The sequence below is a fragment of the Hyperolius riggenbachi genome, chromosome 2 (genome assembly GCF_040937935.1).
Source record: "Hyperolius riggenbachi isolate aHypRig1 chromosome 2, aHypRig1.pri, whole genome shotgun sequence".
Lineage (NCBI taxonomy): Eukaryota > Metazoa > Chordata > Amphibia > Anura > Hyperoliidae > Hyperolius > Hyperolius riggenbachi.
In genome coordinates this window covers 466,635,624-466,654,829 of record NC_090647.1, presented here as the reverse complement: position 1 = coordinate 466,654,829, position 19,206 = coordinate 466,635,624, and the positions used below count along the sequence as shown (strand labels likewise).

The 19,206-nt window shown below is 44.3% G+C and overlaps 1 protein-coding gene across 4 annotated transcripts in view; it reads right to left on the bottom strand.

Moving 5' to 3' along the window:
- Positions 1–19,206, bottom strand: part of LOC137547042 (Na(+)/citrate cotransporter-like) — a 147,464-nt gene that overhangs the window by 90,114 nt on the left and 38,144 nt on the right. The window contains exon 1 of one of the 4 annotated variants that reach the window (XM_068270180.1): positions 9,461–10,516. The exons of the other annotated variants lie outside the window; for them this stretch is intronic. The gene's annotated coding sequence lies outside the window, so the exon portion shown is untranslated. Of the gene's footprint in view, positions 1–9,460; positions 10,517–19,206 lie in introns of those variants that run through there. 4 annotated transcript variants of the gene reach the window in all.

Genomic DNA, 19,206 nt, shown 5'->3' with positions numbered 1-19,206 from the left:
TTTGATATATAGTGAAGCTGAAAGCTGAATCTAATCAATTGAATTTTATAATTTGAGAAACTAGTGGGGAGACAGAGCTTGACTTGGTATTCCCTTCTGGTAGAATACCAGTCAATGAAACAAACAATCCATTGCCTAAAAAAGATAGCTCTGGTTCAGCTTGTGTTTGCTAGACCAGAGATTACATGTTGAGTGATGCTCTTCCTTAGTTTTCCTACTGCATACAAACTAGTTATCATTGCTGCAAAAACACCTCTGTGATACGTGTGATATGGTTGCTCCTGATAGTAACCTTGTATTTACACTCTGTATTTAATCACGTTGTTAGAATATTCATGAAATTTGCCTGAATGTCTGCTATTTATATAACCTTTAGCAAGCTGGTACTCCTAATACAATATATGATTCAATATAAATACCAACTTTCCTTTCCTAACTGCGGCATGAAAGTGACACTCTGGCAGCAGGTCATAACACGTAGGTGACATACAGTGATATATCCAGACTAGCCACAAAGCCCATTTATTAACGTGCTGGCGTACACTGTGCACAGCCGTGCGCCACACGCATGCCCGCTATCCGGCACGCGCACATGTCCGCTAACCGTGTGCACCTATCGGCGCACACCCCACACCAGTCCCAACCTCTGCCCGAAGCCCATCCATGTGTCGCGCATGCGCATAACAGGTGCATGGACAGAGGAGGATGCTGGACAGGGATTTTAATATATAGGATAATTATCCCAAGATAACACACAATACTTATTGCAGCACAGTTACATTACAGAAACAGCAAGTAAAGCTCTGATAAGCACATTGCAAGTTTCATATTGATTCTTTCAGCATTTTTACCTTTTGGGTGGCGATTACTTTTTCAATCTATTACAGCGGCTAGATGCGCCTCTAAGGAGGCTGACATTCCGTCAAGTCTCAGTGACTAGTTATGGCTGTTTTTTAATTGAGGGGATGGAATATTTTCCCACTAGTTCATTGGCCAACCAAGTCACATGATTTTTTAAACATCATCCTCTATAATAAAACCCTAACTGTCGCTGCATCCAGCAACTGTCCCAGGTTTTTTGTTACTGCACATGTGCGCAGTAACGGACAGCTGGATGGGATCAGGGAGCGAGGCCGGCGAGCGAGGTGGGCGTGCGAGGTGGGCAGGTTCAGGCGGGCGAGCGAGGTGGGCGGGTACGGTGCGCGTGTGCCGGTTGCGTGCGAGGCTGGGGCGTGCATGTGCACTGGCGGTGGCGGTTGTGGCCGGAAAAAGACCTAGAGCCCGTTTTGAAACGGGCTTGGGTCTACTAGTGTAGTATAAATAACACATTTTCTCCTAGGAGATCATTTTTCATTTTCTCTTTAGAATAATCTTTCAACACTTTGCACCAGCATGTCGGACCGATGAATGTGACCAATTTCAGCTTGAAATTGGTTGCATCGTTGATCAGGCATGCACTTGTCAACACAGATTTTGTAACGATTAGATTAATTGAATGGGATAGTCGATCGGTCGCAAGTCACCTGATGTGTGGCCACCTTTATAGTATTACAATCAATTGCTTTATTTTTTATGGCAGATCTTACCTAAGTAAACAAGTGTGTAACTTTGTAATTGGTTATACTCATGACATAACTTCACAGTACTATCCGAGCATAGCATAGTTCCCCATTTCTGCTGAGAATGACCTTCGACCTTCTGCAGCCATCTTTTCACGCAGAATTCCAGAAATTGCAAACATCTGATGGCACAACAAAGAGACCTATGTATTACGCTCTCTTACGGCTGCTCTTTAACAATATTTCCCTTTAAGACTTGACAAAAAAAGAAATGGGCATGATGATAGAAGTTGCAGGACACACTTTTCCTGTACAAAGAAAGACATATGTACTGATGGAATGTGTGAAAACTTCAGACACCATTAGTATAAATGTTATTGTGTGCAGTGCTACAGAAGATGTTAGTGCCAAATAAATACATAGTAATAATATATGAATCCAAAATACTGCAAAAAGGGGTGAATTAAAAAAAGGAAGCCAGGAAAAAAGGGCCCGGTGGATAACGAAATCGCAATAACAATAAACTTTGTTAATGAAATTGGTTAACAATAAATACAGTTTTAAAAAAGGGGAGTTGATAACAAAAATATATTAACATTCAAAATCGTAAAGTAATTCAACAATACAGTTTAACCCAACCCTTCTCTCACACAGAACCCTCCCCTGATGTTGTCTAAAACTAACCACCCCCTGGTGGTGCCTAACCTTAACCGGCCCTGGGTGGTGCCTAACCCTAACCACCGTCCCTTGTGGTGCCTAACCCTAACCACTCCCCATGCAGAAACACCCTTTTACAGGCAGAAACGATAATACATCCGATAACATAAAATCTGTACATACAAACGAAATAACATGACAAAAACTATAATGTTGCAAGCTTCTAAAACGATAACATACTTAACCATTTAAGCTTCCTGGACGTAAAAGTTACGTCCAGGAGGCCATGTGCGCTCCCGTGGCTGAACGTGCGCGTGCACGTGCGCTCCCGGCCGTGGATCGTTAGCCCAGGAATCAATCGGGACATGGTGCCGGATGATTGATTCCTCTCCCCTGCAGAAAAAGCGACTGCTTCTCTCGGAAGCCTCGCCTTTTCTGCCTCTTGAATCCTCCTACGTCCCTCTAAGCTTACATGTTACGCTTAGAGTGACGTCATGTAAACAAACTCATGGCTGCCATCTTGTGGCCAAAAAGTAAAACTACATCTAAATGTAAAAAAAATAAAAATATACATATATTTGCATAAAAAAAAATACTATTTACATCCCACCCTCCCAAAAATACCCACATAAAATGTGTAATAAAAACAAACAAAAAACATTACAATAATAAAAAAAGTAAATATTTACTTAAGGGTCTAAACTTTTTAAATATCAATGTAAAGATCAAATATTTCTATTTTTTTTTATTAAAGGCTTGTAAATAGTGATGGATGCAAAACGGAAAAAATGCAATTTTATTTCCAAATAAAATATTGTCGCCATACATTGTGATAGGGACATAATTTAAACGGTGTAATAACCGGGACAAATGGGCAAATACAATACATGGGTTTTAATTATGGAGGCATGTATTATTTTAAAACTATAATGGCCGAAAACTGAGAAATAATGAATTTTTTTCCGTTTTTTCTTATTCTTCCTGTTAAAATGCATTTACAGTAAAGTGGCTCTTAGCAAAATGTAACCCCAAAGAAAGCCTAATTGGTGGCGGAAAAAACAAGATATAGATCAGTTCATTGCGTGAGTAGTGATAAAGTTATAGGCTAATGAATGGGAGGTGAACATTGCTCGGATGCATAAAGTGAAAACGACTGAGGGCTGAAGTGGTTAAAAAACTTTAATGTTCTAATGTTGTTAATGATATTTATCGGGCGTCCTTTTTCCTGCTTTTTTCGCCGTATTAATGATAATTGCATTAGAGTCTGTGGTGGCGCCCTTTTTGTCCACTAGCCGCCGGTGCCCTTTTTTCCTGCTACAGCACAAAAAGAAGATTACGGCAGCTCTGACTCTAAAGCCTCATCTACACGCGTAGATGAGGCTCCGATGTGTATTGTCAATCGAGCCACTGATGCGGCTCGATTGATAAGATCCGACAGGTCGGATCTTGCCACCGCCGATTCCCTGCTCATTCCCCACGAGGGGACAATGGCAGGGAATCGAGCGGAAGATAAGCGGCGCCAGGCGGGGACGAGGGCGGAACGAATCCGACGCACGCGTGGCGAGCGAGGACGCGGCGGGTACGCGCGGGGATGCGGAAGAGGCGATCCTGCGGCTAATCGAGCCGCCGGATCACCTCATGTAGATGAGGCTTAAAGAATATGTGGATATCATCTATAGGCAATTAGATGCCTCCAACTCACATATGCAAAACTTGAAGTGTACCCATGATCTGTATCAATTGACATGGTTGGCTCGGGGAGCTGGTTCAAAGCTCTCTAAGGTATGGGGTGTATGGTTCCGCAATACTGAGTCAGCGATAGCTAATTTAAATGTGACCACAAGTATTATTGACTCTCCGTAATATCAATGTTTTATAGCCATGATCTTCGCTGTATTATACTGCTAATTTTTTTAGGAAGATCCTGGATAACTTTTGCATTTAGAGATATTGTGCATTAGCACTGCGAGACTCTTGAGGTTAGTCTGCATTGTTTCTAGGATTATGGTGGAAGGTGTATGTATTTCACTTACTATGTGCTGATGTACCCCTATTGTGTTATCCACTGAATCACACTGTCAATTAACTGTTCAATGTTTTGTTTGTTTTAAAAACATTAAAAAGATTTTAGAAAAAAAAGTATACCTGTGATGACACGTGACGAGATAGACATGGGTATATACTGTACAGTGGCAAGCATACAGACACCCATGCTTGCTCCTTTTCTTTTTTCCCTGCCTGAAAGAGTTAATATTTCAGCTATGCAATTGACAATTTGTCACCAACAGTATAGTATCCCTCACTTGTAACAAATTACAGCTATAAAATACTTTTCTAAACAAATAACTGGGCTTCTGACTGCAAGCCAGAGATAAAAAGATCAATAGTTCATGTATTTTCATTCTGGGACTCTAGAGTGTAACGATTGTGGAACTTTCTCACACACGCACAACGCGTGCGCTGATACGGCTGAAATCTTCCACAAGCGTATATTTGAAGGCACCCAGCAAAAGGTGCTACGCACCCGTAGAGGGAAAATTCCTGTTGGCAGATGGCGCTGGGGAGTGCAGAGGAACCAATCCTCTGTACCTCCACAAATACCAGACAGGAATTTGTACGAAGCGCAGAACGCAATCGCAAGAGAGGCGATTGCGAATGAGAACGAGCAAAGGGACAGTTTGTATGTGTGTGCGCCAATCCAGTCGCCACCCCGCGACCGCGCACACACACAACAGCAGATATGAAATAGGAACGCGATCGCGAGAGGTGCGATCGCCAGACGTGACACAAGGCAGATCAGGACAGAATACGAGGGTAGCAAAGGCACAGTAAATAATACAATGAGAAGATGCGGAAAACAACAAACGCTAGCTAACCGCGAACACCGCACTCATTCGCAACAGTGCACGCGGTTATGCGCGGTCTCCACGTGATAAGCACAATAGAGACAAGCACGCCTAACTAACCATCGACAGACAAACATGAAACAGAGGACGCGAACGCTTGCTTAACGGTTACCTCACCGAGCCTCCAGCAAGTGGTCGTAGCAGATAAGACAGACACACGAAAATAGGGACAAGCGAGAGATAGGATCCACAGCACTAGCGAAAAGTGACCAGCACGATCCAGGTACAGAGTAGCAGAACAGAAGGATTCCCAGCGCTAGCGAAAAGTAGCTAGCGCGATCCCAGGAGACAGAACAGAAGGATCCCCAGCGCTAGCGAAAAGTAGCTAGTGCGATCCCAGGAGACAGAACAGAAGAGATAGCTGGTAGCAACCGCTGCACCAGCTATACTCCAAGAACAGAGATCAGAACCATTTCCTGTCAACCACCATAGGGACAGGACAATGGCAACAGGCAAGACAAGACAGAACAGGCAATACAGATAATACAATCCTAACTGCACTAGGGAAATCTGCCTAGCGCAGATTCAGGAATTACTCTAAGCTGATGTTCAAACAGAGAGCAAGGCTGACACCCCACCAGGAGTGTTACATAGGACGAAATCCTTATGAACAGCGAAGCATTGTGGGAAAGACATAGTACTTATAGTACACACCTCCAATGAATGTGGCCAGGCAATTTGCATGACAACGTATGCAAATTCCTCTGCAAGCACAAGCTGCAAAACTGACAGAAGCTCTTCTTTCCAGAGTCCTGCAGCATGCAAACCTACACAATGGTCAAAAGGCTGGCTGCCTGCACAGGCAGCTGAGCAAATCATCACATAGAGACACTGCAATTGAGCTGAGGCAATAAAACATTAACCACCCTGGCGTTCTATTAAGATCGCCAGGGCGGCTGCTGGAGGGTTTTTTTTAAATAAAAAAAAACTATTTTTATGCAGCCAACTGAAAGTTGGCTGCATGAAAGCCCACTAGAGGGCGCTCCGGAGGCGTTCTTCTGATCGCCTCCGGCGGCCAGAAGTAACACGGAAGGCCGCAATGAGCGGCCTTACGTGTTTTGCTTACTTCGTCGCCATGGCGACGAGCGGAGTGACGTCATGGACGTCAGCCGACGTCCTGACGTCAGCCGCCTCCGATCCAGCCCTTAGCGCTGGCCGGAACTTTTTGTTCCGGCTACGCTGGGCTCAGGCGGCTGGGGGGACCCTCTTTCGCCGCTGCACGCGGCGGATCGCCCGGCTGCGGCGGCGATCAGGCAGCACACGCGGCTGGCAAAGTACCGGCTGCGTGTGCTGCTTTTTATTTGATGAAAATCAGCCCAGCAGGGCCTGAGCGGCAGCCTCCGACGGTGATGGACGAGCTAAGCTCGTCCATACCGCCCGGCTGGTTAAATCTACTTTGTAAATGTTTATACAGAAAATAAAACTGCAGGATTAAAAAAGTCATTTTAGGAGTAGGAGGACAGATCCAATTGTTTATCTCATCAGCTTATTTTTATCTCATTTTCATTCGGATTCACTTTAAAACGGATCGGAGATGAAAAACTAACTATAACAAGTAACTTGTCTATATATCTTATCTAAAGTTTAGATAGTTATCTAAAGTTTAGATAGTTTACACAGCATATCTAGCTACAAACAGCTTCAAAAGTTTATGATTATTTATTCCTGTGATACAATGAGGGCACCCATGTTCTGTTTGTCACATTGTCACAGGCTGAGGGCTGGAGATGCTATCAGCTTGCCTGTGTGTAAATGAAGTCCCCTCTCCTCCTCCCTCCTCCCCTCTGCCTCTGAAATCTCTGGCTAGTAACCTCCCTCTCCTGACCAGATTGAGCTCCCATAAGCCCTTGCTACAGTTCCAAGGCACAAATGGAGCTGTGGGCGAGGCTTGTTTAGTTTATAGGGAATTAGAGTATTAAAACAAAACAAAAAAAGTATTTGGCTTGAGGAGTGCCCTATAAACTATATGAAAGGAACACAATTATGCAATGAGTAAAAGTTCATCTCGGATCCACTTTAAGTAATAATAGGTTTATACATTTTTATACGGACCAGATTGCTGAGATCTAAAGGTCAAATAGCATTTATTGGACAGCTTTGGTGCTTAATTGAACAGTACAAAGTTAATTCTGGCGGCATTTTAGTTGATCAGATTTCAATACAAAAGGTTGTCCCCAGACACAATCCTCTGGCAATATAGTGAGGTTCCTCCCCCTAGATTTGGTGTCAATATCATGTGCGGGGGCTTTGCACTGAACCACAAAACACATGCCCATAGACTTCAACGCAAATTCATAAAATGGCAAAAAAATTACAGTAAAAAAATAAAAAATGTTGCAGTTTGCAAAACTGGTTTGAACAAATTCCCTCATCCACACCGTGCATCCACAAGGCGTACATGAAATAGAGGCACGAAGAAAAATGGGTGAGGGGTGAAGATGATATAAGTCTAAGCGATAAATTGGGCGCCAAATGAAAACTAAAAAATACCGTGGTAATGATAATAGTATAACAAGTGTAAATGTTACCAATGTTTTACTACAGCTAAACCTAACCCTACTCTCACACAGAACCCTCCCCCCTCCGATGCCTAACCTTAAAACCTCCCTGTATTTATACAAAACACTACTAAATGAGCAAAGAACAAGCCGCTAGATCAATAATCTATAGGCTATTCCATATTGGCTATCCCACTCTACTCTTAGAGACACACTGGGCCATATGCAATTCACTGTTCCACCTTAGTTTTCGCCTAGGAGATCATTTTTCATCCTTGATTTAAAATAACTTTCCTGTACTTTTCAACTAAAAAAATGCTAAAAAGTGGGTGAAAAGGTATTATCAAAATTATTTTGAGCATTTTCTTGCCTGCTGGTGCATTAGAAGACATTTTATTGACAAGTTTAAAAATATCACCTAGGAGAAAACACAGGAGAAAAGGTTAATTGCATATGGGCCCGAGTGTCTCAAGGGGAGAGTGGGCTCATCGACCCAAACAACATATGAAATTCAATACTTATGTAGTATAGTAAATATTCTAGACGCAGATAAGGACAATGTACCAAACTTTATAAGCCAATGATATTAAAAACAATTAAAACCAAGCCCAGGTCTAGGGTGTGGACCCCATAATTGATACATCTAACAATGATAAGATACAACTACCTGCAAACATTACATTTTGAATGGGCTGGATCAAAATGATTATCTTACCACCAACACAATATGCAGAATAATCTAGTTATGCAACATTGTGGTGTTGATCCAGCACCAACGATAATTTTCAAAATTGAAACATTTTGGCTGGACAGGCCTGGCGCCCACTGTTTATCAGAACCCCAAATGTCTGCTTTTGCTGCCCAATTGCTGATATTTGCATTAGCCCCTATGGGGCTCCTAAACTGTGCATTAGCTGCAGGCACCCAAATCTCCTGCTTCCTCTTCAAGTGCTGTTGTATAGCTCAAATAGAACAAATACCGTATATACTCGCATATAAGCCGACCCGCGTATATGCCAAGGTACCCACTTTTCCCTCAGAAACCAGGAAAAGTTATAGACTTGTGTATAAGCCCCATCCCCCAGTATAGCCCCCCCACAATAGCCCGATGTGCCTCCAGTACAAGTCAAACCCCCTCCCAATAGCCAAATGTGACCCAAGGATGATACAGCTGTGTCTCAAGATGCCACTAGATGGTGTCATAGATGTGAGGCACAGAGATTGCCACACAGGAAGATTCCCCAATCACTGCACTGCTGATACGTTACTGGCACGCAAGCCAGTGTACACAGGTAGTCTTGAGCACTGCACTCTGTACACCATGTTGCAGGGAATGAGTCAGCTGACAATAGCAGGATCACTAGTGCATGATCCTTACGCTCCTCTGTCTGTAACAAAATCTGCTTCACTATCTGTTCTGCTCCACTGATGCGCATATAAGCCGAGGGAGGGGGTAACTTTTTAGCATATTTTTTTGTGCCGAAAAATTAGGCTTATACGTGAGTATATAAGGTATACAGAACCATGTTTAGAAAAAGTAATTTTTTTAAGCAGCCTTTCAGTTAATTTACTCCTCTCAGATGTTCTTATCCTTCTCTTGCTATCAAGAAGAAAAGAGAAGTCTTGTCTTGTCTCCACATTACTGCAGGCACTTGCTGGTAGTAAACGCTGTTCTGATTAGACATAAAACAGTATTGTCACTAGAAATAGAAGAAAGCTTTTATGAAGGCCTAAGGTCTCCTTTAATAGCACAACATGCATTAAAGTATAACATTTCAACATTTATTTACTACATTTCATCACCGAACACTTTTGCCAAGAAGAATAAGCAAGACCTTACTGGATTCTACGTTTTGCGGTTGCTGAGATTTCCCCTTCCCTGTATTGAAAGCATCTGCAGCCAGTGACCCCATAGCGTCACTTCCACTCAGTTTCCATGAATGAAGAATACGCTCTTTCTTACACAGTGATTGATCTGATGCCGTGCTGGCAAGACAAACAGTTTATTGGTTTTCCTCCAGTCTTTAGTTTACTCTCTGTTCTACACTAGATAAAGCTTAGATAAAAGCCATTGCAGATGCTTTCTTCAGTAGAAACAGGAAAACTCGTTGGCAGGATCACATAAAATAACTTTGAGCACATTTCACTAACAGAAAAACATAAGCCAATGCAGTGAACAGGCTAGCGGGTCCAATGTAAACTTCCCTTATCAGATGATGGAAGTTAGTGGGCCAATTCTTATTAATTTTGCCTATGTTGGTACAGAGAATCTGACACATCATAATAAGGAATACTGTGTACAAGGCTGTATGCCAAGATCCACTTGCACCAAAATGAACATCTTTGGTTAAACTATATGGATGGACGTCAACCAATCTGTGTAACTATGTACCACATATTGTGTATGTTCTTTATGGCTGATTGATCATGGGCTGTGGCTTTTCTTTGAAACCTACTGTTTGGAACCTCCAGCTTTGATATTCATGCTTTTTTGAGGTTCAACTAATAAGCAAGGGTTATTGTGAAAGTCAGATAAATCCAGTGGTACGGTTAGTGTTAGGATAGGGTGGTGTTAGGATGATATTAGGTGTTACAGTTTGGGTTTAGGATTACGCTTCCAGTTGAGTCACATATACACCTTGGTGGACTATTGCCCAAAACACACAACTAGTCACAGTGCTCTCCCAAGGCTGTTTTAGCCAAGTACTCCAATTTTGGTGAGCACCTGGCTGCCATTAGCTCGCTTCCTCATCCTCTTCCTATGCTGTAAGCAGAGTTGCACTGGTCCTGCATTCCCCCGTCATGCCCCACCCGGCTACCTTTTCATGCCACACGGCTGGGAAAAAAATTGGGGGTGTACGCTGTAGTCTAGATAGGAGGTGCCCAAAAAATATCAAAAACATGGGGCAGGTAAGATATGACATCTCCCAACAAAAGGCAATGGATCCTTGGGGTTGAGAAGTTGACAACTGTGAACAAATATGCAAGAATTTCACATAATATGGTATGGTTATCACACTAGGGAGTTGATTCACTAAACCGTGCTAATGCATAGCACGGCCTTTAACACTCCTTATAGGAGATAACACGCCTTATCACAGTTAACACGTGTTATCAGAGTAGCATAACTTTTGCCTGCTATGAACTTTTGCCTGCATTAGCACGGTTTTGTGAATCAAGCCCACAGTGTGGGGATAATGTCCTTTAAAGTGATTGGACCCAAAGGGGCTCAGGGCAGGAAGAGTGGAACTCTTGTCATTGCCAATTAGCAGGCAAAAGTTTGTAGCGCTCTCTTTGCTACTCTGATAACACGTGTTAACTGTGATAAGGCGTGTTAACTTTGATAAGGCGTGTGATCTCTGATAAGGAGTGTTAACGGCCGTGCTATGCATTAGCACAGTTTAGTGAATCAACCCCTATGTGTGGCAGTGGGGGCACAGAGGGGCACTGTGGTTGTGTACAGGGGGGTCACGTGGAAGCTCAGGGGCATAGTGGAGGCACAGATGTATAGAAAGGCACACTGAAGGAGCTTAGAGGGTATATGGTAATCAGCTGGCAATGTGTTACATCAAATTATTTTGTTCATATTATTTTGTTTTCATAACATTTTTGAGAAGGTATGCTGAATTAAAGTTCTTGTTCTGAGGAGACCTTCATCAAGCCAATTATTCCTTAGTGCAATCTTTACTATTTACTGTTGCTGGCTGTAGCTCTGAGTAACAATCCGCTCATTATTCTTGGAGGCAGCTGGTTGAGATGGCAGTTCTTTCTTTTTGTATAGTTAGACTGGATATGAACAGCTTATTGATGCAGAGATCTAAAAAATCAGATGCAGAAGACAGCAGCTTTCAAACACAAAGATGTGCAACGCATGATTACAGCATGACAAAACTTTTTTTTGCTGTGCGTGTTTAATGTAAAACAAATGTCAAGTCAAAATAAACTAGGATAAAAATGTTTTATTATAGTCACAATCCAAAATAAGACTTTCCTGGAATCCCATCCCAATACTTATTTTGTATCTAAAAGTTAAAGCGGTAGGTTTAAAGATTTAACTCTCATGCACCGGTTATAAATGTTTTTCAGCTCCCACACTGACATAAATCTTTAACTAATTTTTTATCAGGTCTCTGTTTTGAGAAATGTTTGTCAGTCACACAAAATATTGTCGTCTGTAATGAGTTATTTGGGACTACTACAACAACGCTACAGTCCAACTCGCATGGGAGGCTGCGCCGTCCTGCACAGACACTCCGCGGGTCTGTAAGAGGCCTTTGACATCTTGCCTGGCATGCCACCCGAGTCACTTCTAGGCCCACCACTGCATTGACCCAGGACTAGCCCCACCTCTCTGCACACCATGCAACCACTGTCACACTACCTCTCAATCACTGCCTGGATCTCCAATACAGGATGCCTAGATGATGCAGGAGGATCATCCTTCTGCCACTCAAGTGCATCTAGTGACCTAGTGGACTCAGATGATTGTGTTAAATCGCCCATTGCATTCCAATACTGTTGCTTGCTACACGCTTTGCTGGCTTGCCTATGATTTGGCTGTTGTTTCCATCTGAACTGCATCTGCTTTGTTACATGTTTGGTGTTGCTGTGCTGGAGTGATCCAGTTCCACTTTACAGTCTGCTACCAATTTTCAAAGCTTTCAATTCCTTGGCTCACAGCGTTCATCAAGTGGCCTATAAATCATTTCTATGGACTATGGGGGCTTGTGTGAGATACGGCCGTTGACTGCAGTTAGGTGGTGTGTGTGTCTGTACATCTGGCGTGGTGGCCAATGGCCATCCCATGCAATTTTTAGCCTCATTGTTTATGCTATTAGTGCAATTTGGTATTTAATACAATTTGCTATTTGTAAAATATTTTGGAAGTTACATGATCTTTAGAAATAGTCTTTGCTTAACACATATATACTGCCACTTTTGTCCACTTCCTATACTATTAATTGCAGAGAAAAAGCAATTTAGAACCCTGGATTCCTAACCCAAAAGCCTCATACACACATACACCGAGTGGCCAAAACATTAGGTACAAGGACTATTGCAAGAGAAGAATCAGGACTTGATCTTTTGGGTGGCAGGTCTGAGGCCGTGGAGATAAATTGCTAGCCTCTAGCACCTGCATCTAAGAGACCCTTACACACACTTCTGAACAAAAGTAGTGGTATTGTAACCTGAGGAAGCAGTTGATATCCCACAAAACGCATTGTTTCGTGCTTTCTCTTATCAATACAAATTAGTTTATTCAATATGATTGGATATTTATACCAGGAGTAAGTAGTCTTGCCTTCTCCCTTAGGCCTCGTTCACATCATTAGCGCAGATGGCTGTGCGATTGGAACGCAACGCGTCCGATCGCACGCCATCTGCGCTCCTATGCGCTGCGCTGCAGATCCCATTCATTACAATGAATGGGATCTGCGCTGCAATTCCCAAAAATGCGTGCAGCACGCGATAGCGCAATCGCGCTGCCACGCAGCGCATATGATGGGAACGGTAGAAGGGCTGTCTATGCCCTTCTACCGTTCTTGCGTGTCGCACACTATACGCGCTGCCAAAATGCGGACGGCAGCGCGTATAGTCTGAACGAGGCCTTATACTTTTACACTAATAAAAACCTATTACTTTTTTTCAAGCATTTCCTACAATTCAGTCTCCACATATCCTAGTCTACTGGATGAAAATTTGTTTGGGCCCTTGGCCACACCTTAGAATCATCTTTTTTCAAGTTGAGTGACCAACAAATGATCCTGAAATACCCATATAAAGACGACAAGTGTGCGGAGTGTTTGGTATATTTTTAATAGGAGAGGGTAAAGAGTTACAGAAGAACTTTAGCGAAAAGAGGAAAAAATAAATCAATACATTGCAAAGTGAGAAGTTAAAAAATAGAAGAGAGATCAAGAGATGATTGATATTGGCCATGTAATTTCATATTTTTTGATTCACAATCAGCCTGCACATGATCATCTTTACTACTTGCTGACAAGAAAAAAACTAGAAAGCACCAACTGCCATTATCTGTAACCAAACACCCTCGAGCAATGCAATTGTCTTAAAGAGACACTGAAGCAAACTTTTTACCTTTTAAGTCGCTTTGGTGCTCTCATAACAAGTAATCCGCCATGTCCCCGCCGCTAAATGAGGGCTGCAGAGCCTCCAAATCCCTCTGCAAATATCCACGACCAACTTGGTCGTGGATCTTGCTGCGCTGAGAGGCAGAGCTATGAGCTGTAGCTCTGCCCCTCCTGACGTCAATCGCTGCGCGGATCGCCGCCTCTCCCCACCCCTCTCTGTAAAGGAAGAGTGAGAGAGGCAGAGAGAGGTGGCGATCCACTGCGATTGACATCAGGAGGTGCAGAGCTGAAGCTGAAAGCTCTGCCCCTACCAGGAAATGCCGGCTGGATTGCCCCCCGGGGATTTGGGGGCTCTGCAGCCCTCGTTTAGCGGCGGGGACACAGCGGATTACTTGTTATGAGAGCACTGAAGCGACTTATAAGGTAAAATGGGCAAAATAAGTTTGCTTCAGTGTCTCTTTGAAGGTTGTTTTTTTATAGAAATACATATGCACAGAGGGAGATACTGGTTGCTTGGCAGTTTGGAAACAGCCGTTATTTCCCACAATGCAACGAGGTTCACAGACAGCAAACTGTCAGGACCATGGTCATGACATCACACTGTTGGTGGTGTTTCAACACAATATCATCCATACAAACCCCCCTGACAATCATCTATTTGAAAAAAAGGTAAAGATTTCTCATGGGAAAGGTATTATTGGCTACTGACTGGGATGAAGTTCCATCCTTGGTTACAGTTCCTCTTTAAAATCTCTTCCAGATTTTTCTTTTTCTTTGGTTTCTAGTTGGAAGGTCCGCAGGAACAGGACGTGAGGTGCCACACTGCCACCCCACCCCCTTTTTTGTACTTACTTATTATCTATATAAGTATTTGAAAATACGTTTTATATTAATTCAGATGATGTAAACAAAACAAAAACAATTTTTGGGGTAGAGCAACACATATACAGCATTTATACAGATCTGTATTTCAAACCTAAAAAGGGGACAGTGTGGTAAGGAACGGGACAGAGAGATTTTGCTCTGAAAGAGGTGCTGCTCCTCTAAAAAAGGAACATTTGGGAGAAATGGAGAAATGCTGTGCTGACATAAATATTAGTGGGCTATTCCTAGCACACAGAAAGCACAACACTTGCAGTTATAAATCCCTGCTGACTTCCTCCTCTCCGCTGCACAGAATGAGGCTCTTTGCATAGAGGATTAACTGTGCCAGGAACATTCTCTGTTGGCTATCTCAGGACACAGCAGCTGCTAAGATTAGCAGAGAAAGCTGGTGAACTGCATTTAGTATGAATAGGACATCTGAGGTGCTGGGAGATTCAGCGGAGGCATGTCCCACAGACAGCTGCCCAAAAGACTTGCTGTACTCTGGACAAAGCCACTTGAGTTTGAGGGCTGCTTTATTCAGATATGTTCTGTTTATTTACTAGTGGTTTTAAAGATTTCCAGCCAATTAAATGTAGGCATTCTGCAGGGCTTGGTCTCTTTCTGGGCAAACATGTAAAACAACTGCTGAAGATGTCTGGTGCATGTCAAATATGAAATGTTATCTTTAGGCCACTAAATTGTTTGTAATCTCTTTTAGTCATAATAGTGTAATCCACCACAGCATCATCTGTAATGCTGGGCATACACGGTGAGATACCGCTGATGGCTCGATTGATAATATCCGACGTGTCCAATCACCGCGGCGGATCGATTCGGCACTTGATCCCCGCGGGCGGACAATAGAAAAAAACAAGCGGCTGATAAGAAGCACCCACGGGGACGAGCGAGAATCGATCCACGCACCAGCGCGGACGAGCAGGGACGCGCTGGCTCGATTCCGGTGCATTATCCGTGTATGCCCAGCATTAAACTGCCAAATAAGCCGCGTACACACCCCTCAGGCGGCCGATGAGAACAGCCTCAGCCGACAATACATTTGGGGCCTGTGCCTCAAATCTGTGGCTATTGTGCTCTGATTGTTGGCCTGTCACTGTGGGCTCCATGTGCATAGGGTGACCATATTATGATTTCCAAAAAAAGAGGACAATCACAACAGCATGTGGGCGTGGTCATGGGTGGGGCCAAATATACACGACCTTAGCAGTGTGCTGTCCAACTTCGTGGGCATGGAGGGCCGTTTTTTTTTCTAGACCACATGGTGGAGGGCCGGCTGACCACAAAATGCAATCAGATTCGCAGAAGATTTCCCCACAAAATGCAATGAGATTGGCAACAGATTTCCCCACAAATATCATATGCTGCCAATCTGATTCCATTTGGGGGTAAATATGCTGCCAATCTCATTGCATATGAGATTGGTAGCATATTTCCCCACAAATGTAATCAGATTGACAGCATATTTCCTCACAAATGCAATGAGATTGGCAGCACATTTTCCCACAAATGCAATGAGATTGGCAGCAGATTTCCCCACAAATGCAATGAGATTGGCAGCAGATTTCCCCACAAATGCAATCTTATTGGCAGCATATTCCCCACAAATGCATTCTTATTGGCAGCAGATTTCCCCACAAATGCAATTTTATTGGCAGCAGATTCCCCACAAATACAATCTTATTGGCAGCATATTTCCCCACAAATGCAATGAGATTGGCAGCAGATTTCCCCACAAATGCAATGAGATTGGTAGCATAATCCCCTATTCCCCACAAATGCAATGATATTGGCAGCAGATTCCCCACAAATGCAATGAGATTGGCAGCAGATTTTCCCACAAATGCAATGAGATTGGCAGCACATTTCCCTCCCAAACAGCTCTTCACTACCCGGACATTTCTAAAACCCACCAGGACACCCCGGACAGGTTAGAAAAAGTGGACCTGTCTGGGCAAAAGAGGACGCCTGGTCAACCTACATGTGCATCACATTACCATGGTGCTGTGGCAAAGCCATGATGGTGGACGGTGCAGGGCAAGCTGACCTCATCAAATGCCAATCCTCCTCCCAGTCCAAGCCCTCCCCCACCATGATGCAACATTGCCATCTTTACAGCATCTGCTTGGTGCCACTATTAAGCTGCAACCCCAGTGCAGCCTGGACCATGTGGTTTTGGGCCTCACCAGCTACTATTGGTACTGACTACCTGCCATTATGCCCACCATCAGAAGACCCACCACTGCAGTTACACCAGCCAGCCCACCCTGCAACCAGCACAGAAACTAGGCCAGCCAGCCTGCCCAGCAGCTCCAGACAATAATATCACCCAGCCCCCATACAACTTACGCCCATGACAATGGCATGCCAATAGTGCTGTGTTTTTGTTAATTTGTGCTGCAAACATCATCATTCTATCTTTTATAGTTTTGGAGATATTCATGTTTTCATAAAGTTCACAAAAGTTCTTTGCTCTGTTCTAGGGGGTCTGAGTGAACGTTTGACCTTTATAAAAACTTGAATATCTCTAAAAATATAGAAGATAGAATGATGAGCAGTTAGGCTGGATAGTGTACTGGTTAAGGACTCTGCCTTTGACATGGGAGATCAGGGTTTGAATCCTGGCCAGGGTTGGTATCTATTTAGTAAGGAGTCCTTGGGCAAGACTTCCTAACACTTCAGGGTGGCCACTTGAGTGTGCCCTCAGTGGCTGCAGCTCTTGAGTGCTTTGAATCCAACAGGAGAAAAGCGCGATACAATTGTTAGGTTATTATGATTTTTTTTTCAGCACAAATGAGCACAACCATACCAGTTTCATGTCTGTAGGCTGTATGGGGGCAGGGTGCTGTTCTGTCTAGGAAACAATAATTACGTTTGCCTTCAAAACTAAAGCAGCTCCAATCTTGATTTTTACAGCACAAATAATGGGCACCAACATAGCTCTTTATTTTCTAGTTCTGCCATCCGTTGTGAGGGTCCTGGTTGGCGCGGTTGGAGCCCTCTGACCCAGACATACTGCGCTGTGCACATGCAGTATGTCCTCTTGGCGCCGTGTGACCACGCCGAAGACCCAGAGTGCTGTATGCGCACACTCCAGCCCCAAGACATACGTGGCGCGCGCTCACTCCACCCCAGACCGCTGTTTATGTGTGGAGACGCGCGGCTGGTAGAACAAGACTGGGCAGCATTATTTGTCAGCACAGGAGCTGGAGAGCACAGTCACAAGGCCTACTGCGCAAGCTCAGCACAGTATGTCCGGGTCAGAGGGCGCCGACCATGCTGAATAGGGCCATCACAACAGGAGGCAGAACTAGAACATGGAGGCAGACGCCAGGCAACGGGGGTGTAGTAAGCCTATGCACACCTCCCCAAACACACAGAGCATCAATTGGAGGAGTGATTTAGGACTATGGTATCCTTTAAGAGAACGAAGAAAGGAACACAATTGGGGCTGTACCTACACATCTTATCTCATGTCACATGTTACTTCAGGTAGCCGAAGCCAACCTAAGATAAAAAAAACTGATACTTACCTAAGAAGAGGGAAACCCCTGGGTCCTGCAGAGGCTTCCCATGTCCTCCTGACCCCGACCGTTCTACATCCTGACCCTCGAAAAAATCCAACAAGAGCTTGTTGGATTTCTGAGCATGACCACACTCCTCTTCATTGCGGCCCTGCATGAGTACGGCCGTGCCTGTACAGTAAGCCAGAGCCTATATTCCATGAATGGCTCTGTGCTACTGCACAGACGGGGCCATGCTGGCGCAGGTGCAGCACAGCCGTGCTCGGAGCAGCAGGGTCAAAGCCAGATTTGTACTCTTTACCGCCCAAGGCCACTGTCAGCAGCCGCCCCCCTCTAGTATAGGTAGTTCGTTGACCCTTCCCTCTAGAATAGGCAGCCAGATGACGCTCCCCCCAACCTCCAGTACAGCTAGCCAGATAACCCTTTCCCCCTCTCCTCCAGTTTTGATAGCCTGACAACCCCCCTTCCCTCCAGTATATAGGTAGACTGATTACCCTTTCTGCCCCACCCTTGTATTGCCTGCTGCCTTCCCTTTAGTATAAGAAGCCAGATGACACTCCCCCTTACATATAGATAGCCTGATGACCCTCCCCTCCCTCCAGCATAGGTAGCATAGGTGACCCTTCCTGCCCCCACCCCAGTACGACCTGCTGCCCACCAGCCCTTGATCATGTGGTACCCTAGGCCATGGCCTAGGTGGCCTTGCCTTAAAGAGTAACTGTTAGCCCCCAAATTGAATTTTAAAACACTATTGCAATGTTTTATTTATTATATAAGTAAGCCAAAACGCCAATGCACAAGTTAAAAATCAATCTAATTTTGTTACTATCTAACCTTTTCCCCCAGCTCCGGACGCAAGCCGCATATCAGATACTATAGCATGCAGAGCATGCCTATGTCTGGCCGACCCCCCTCTCCCCCCCAGGACCAGGTGCCAATATATTCTCCCCACCGCAGCTGACCGCTCTGACACGGAGACAGAGCGGCAGCACTTCCAGAGCAGCACCGCAGAGCAGCCAGCGCCGTGCATCTCTCACATGTGATTCTCTCACATGTGACTCGGCGGCGGCTGCTCTGCGGTGACGGTG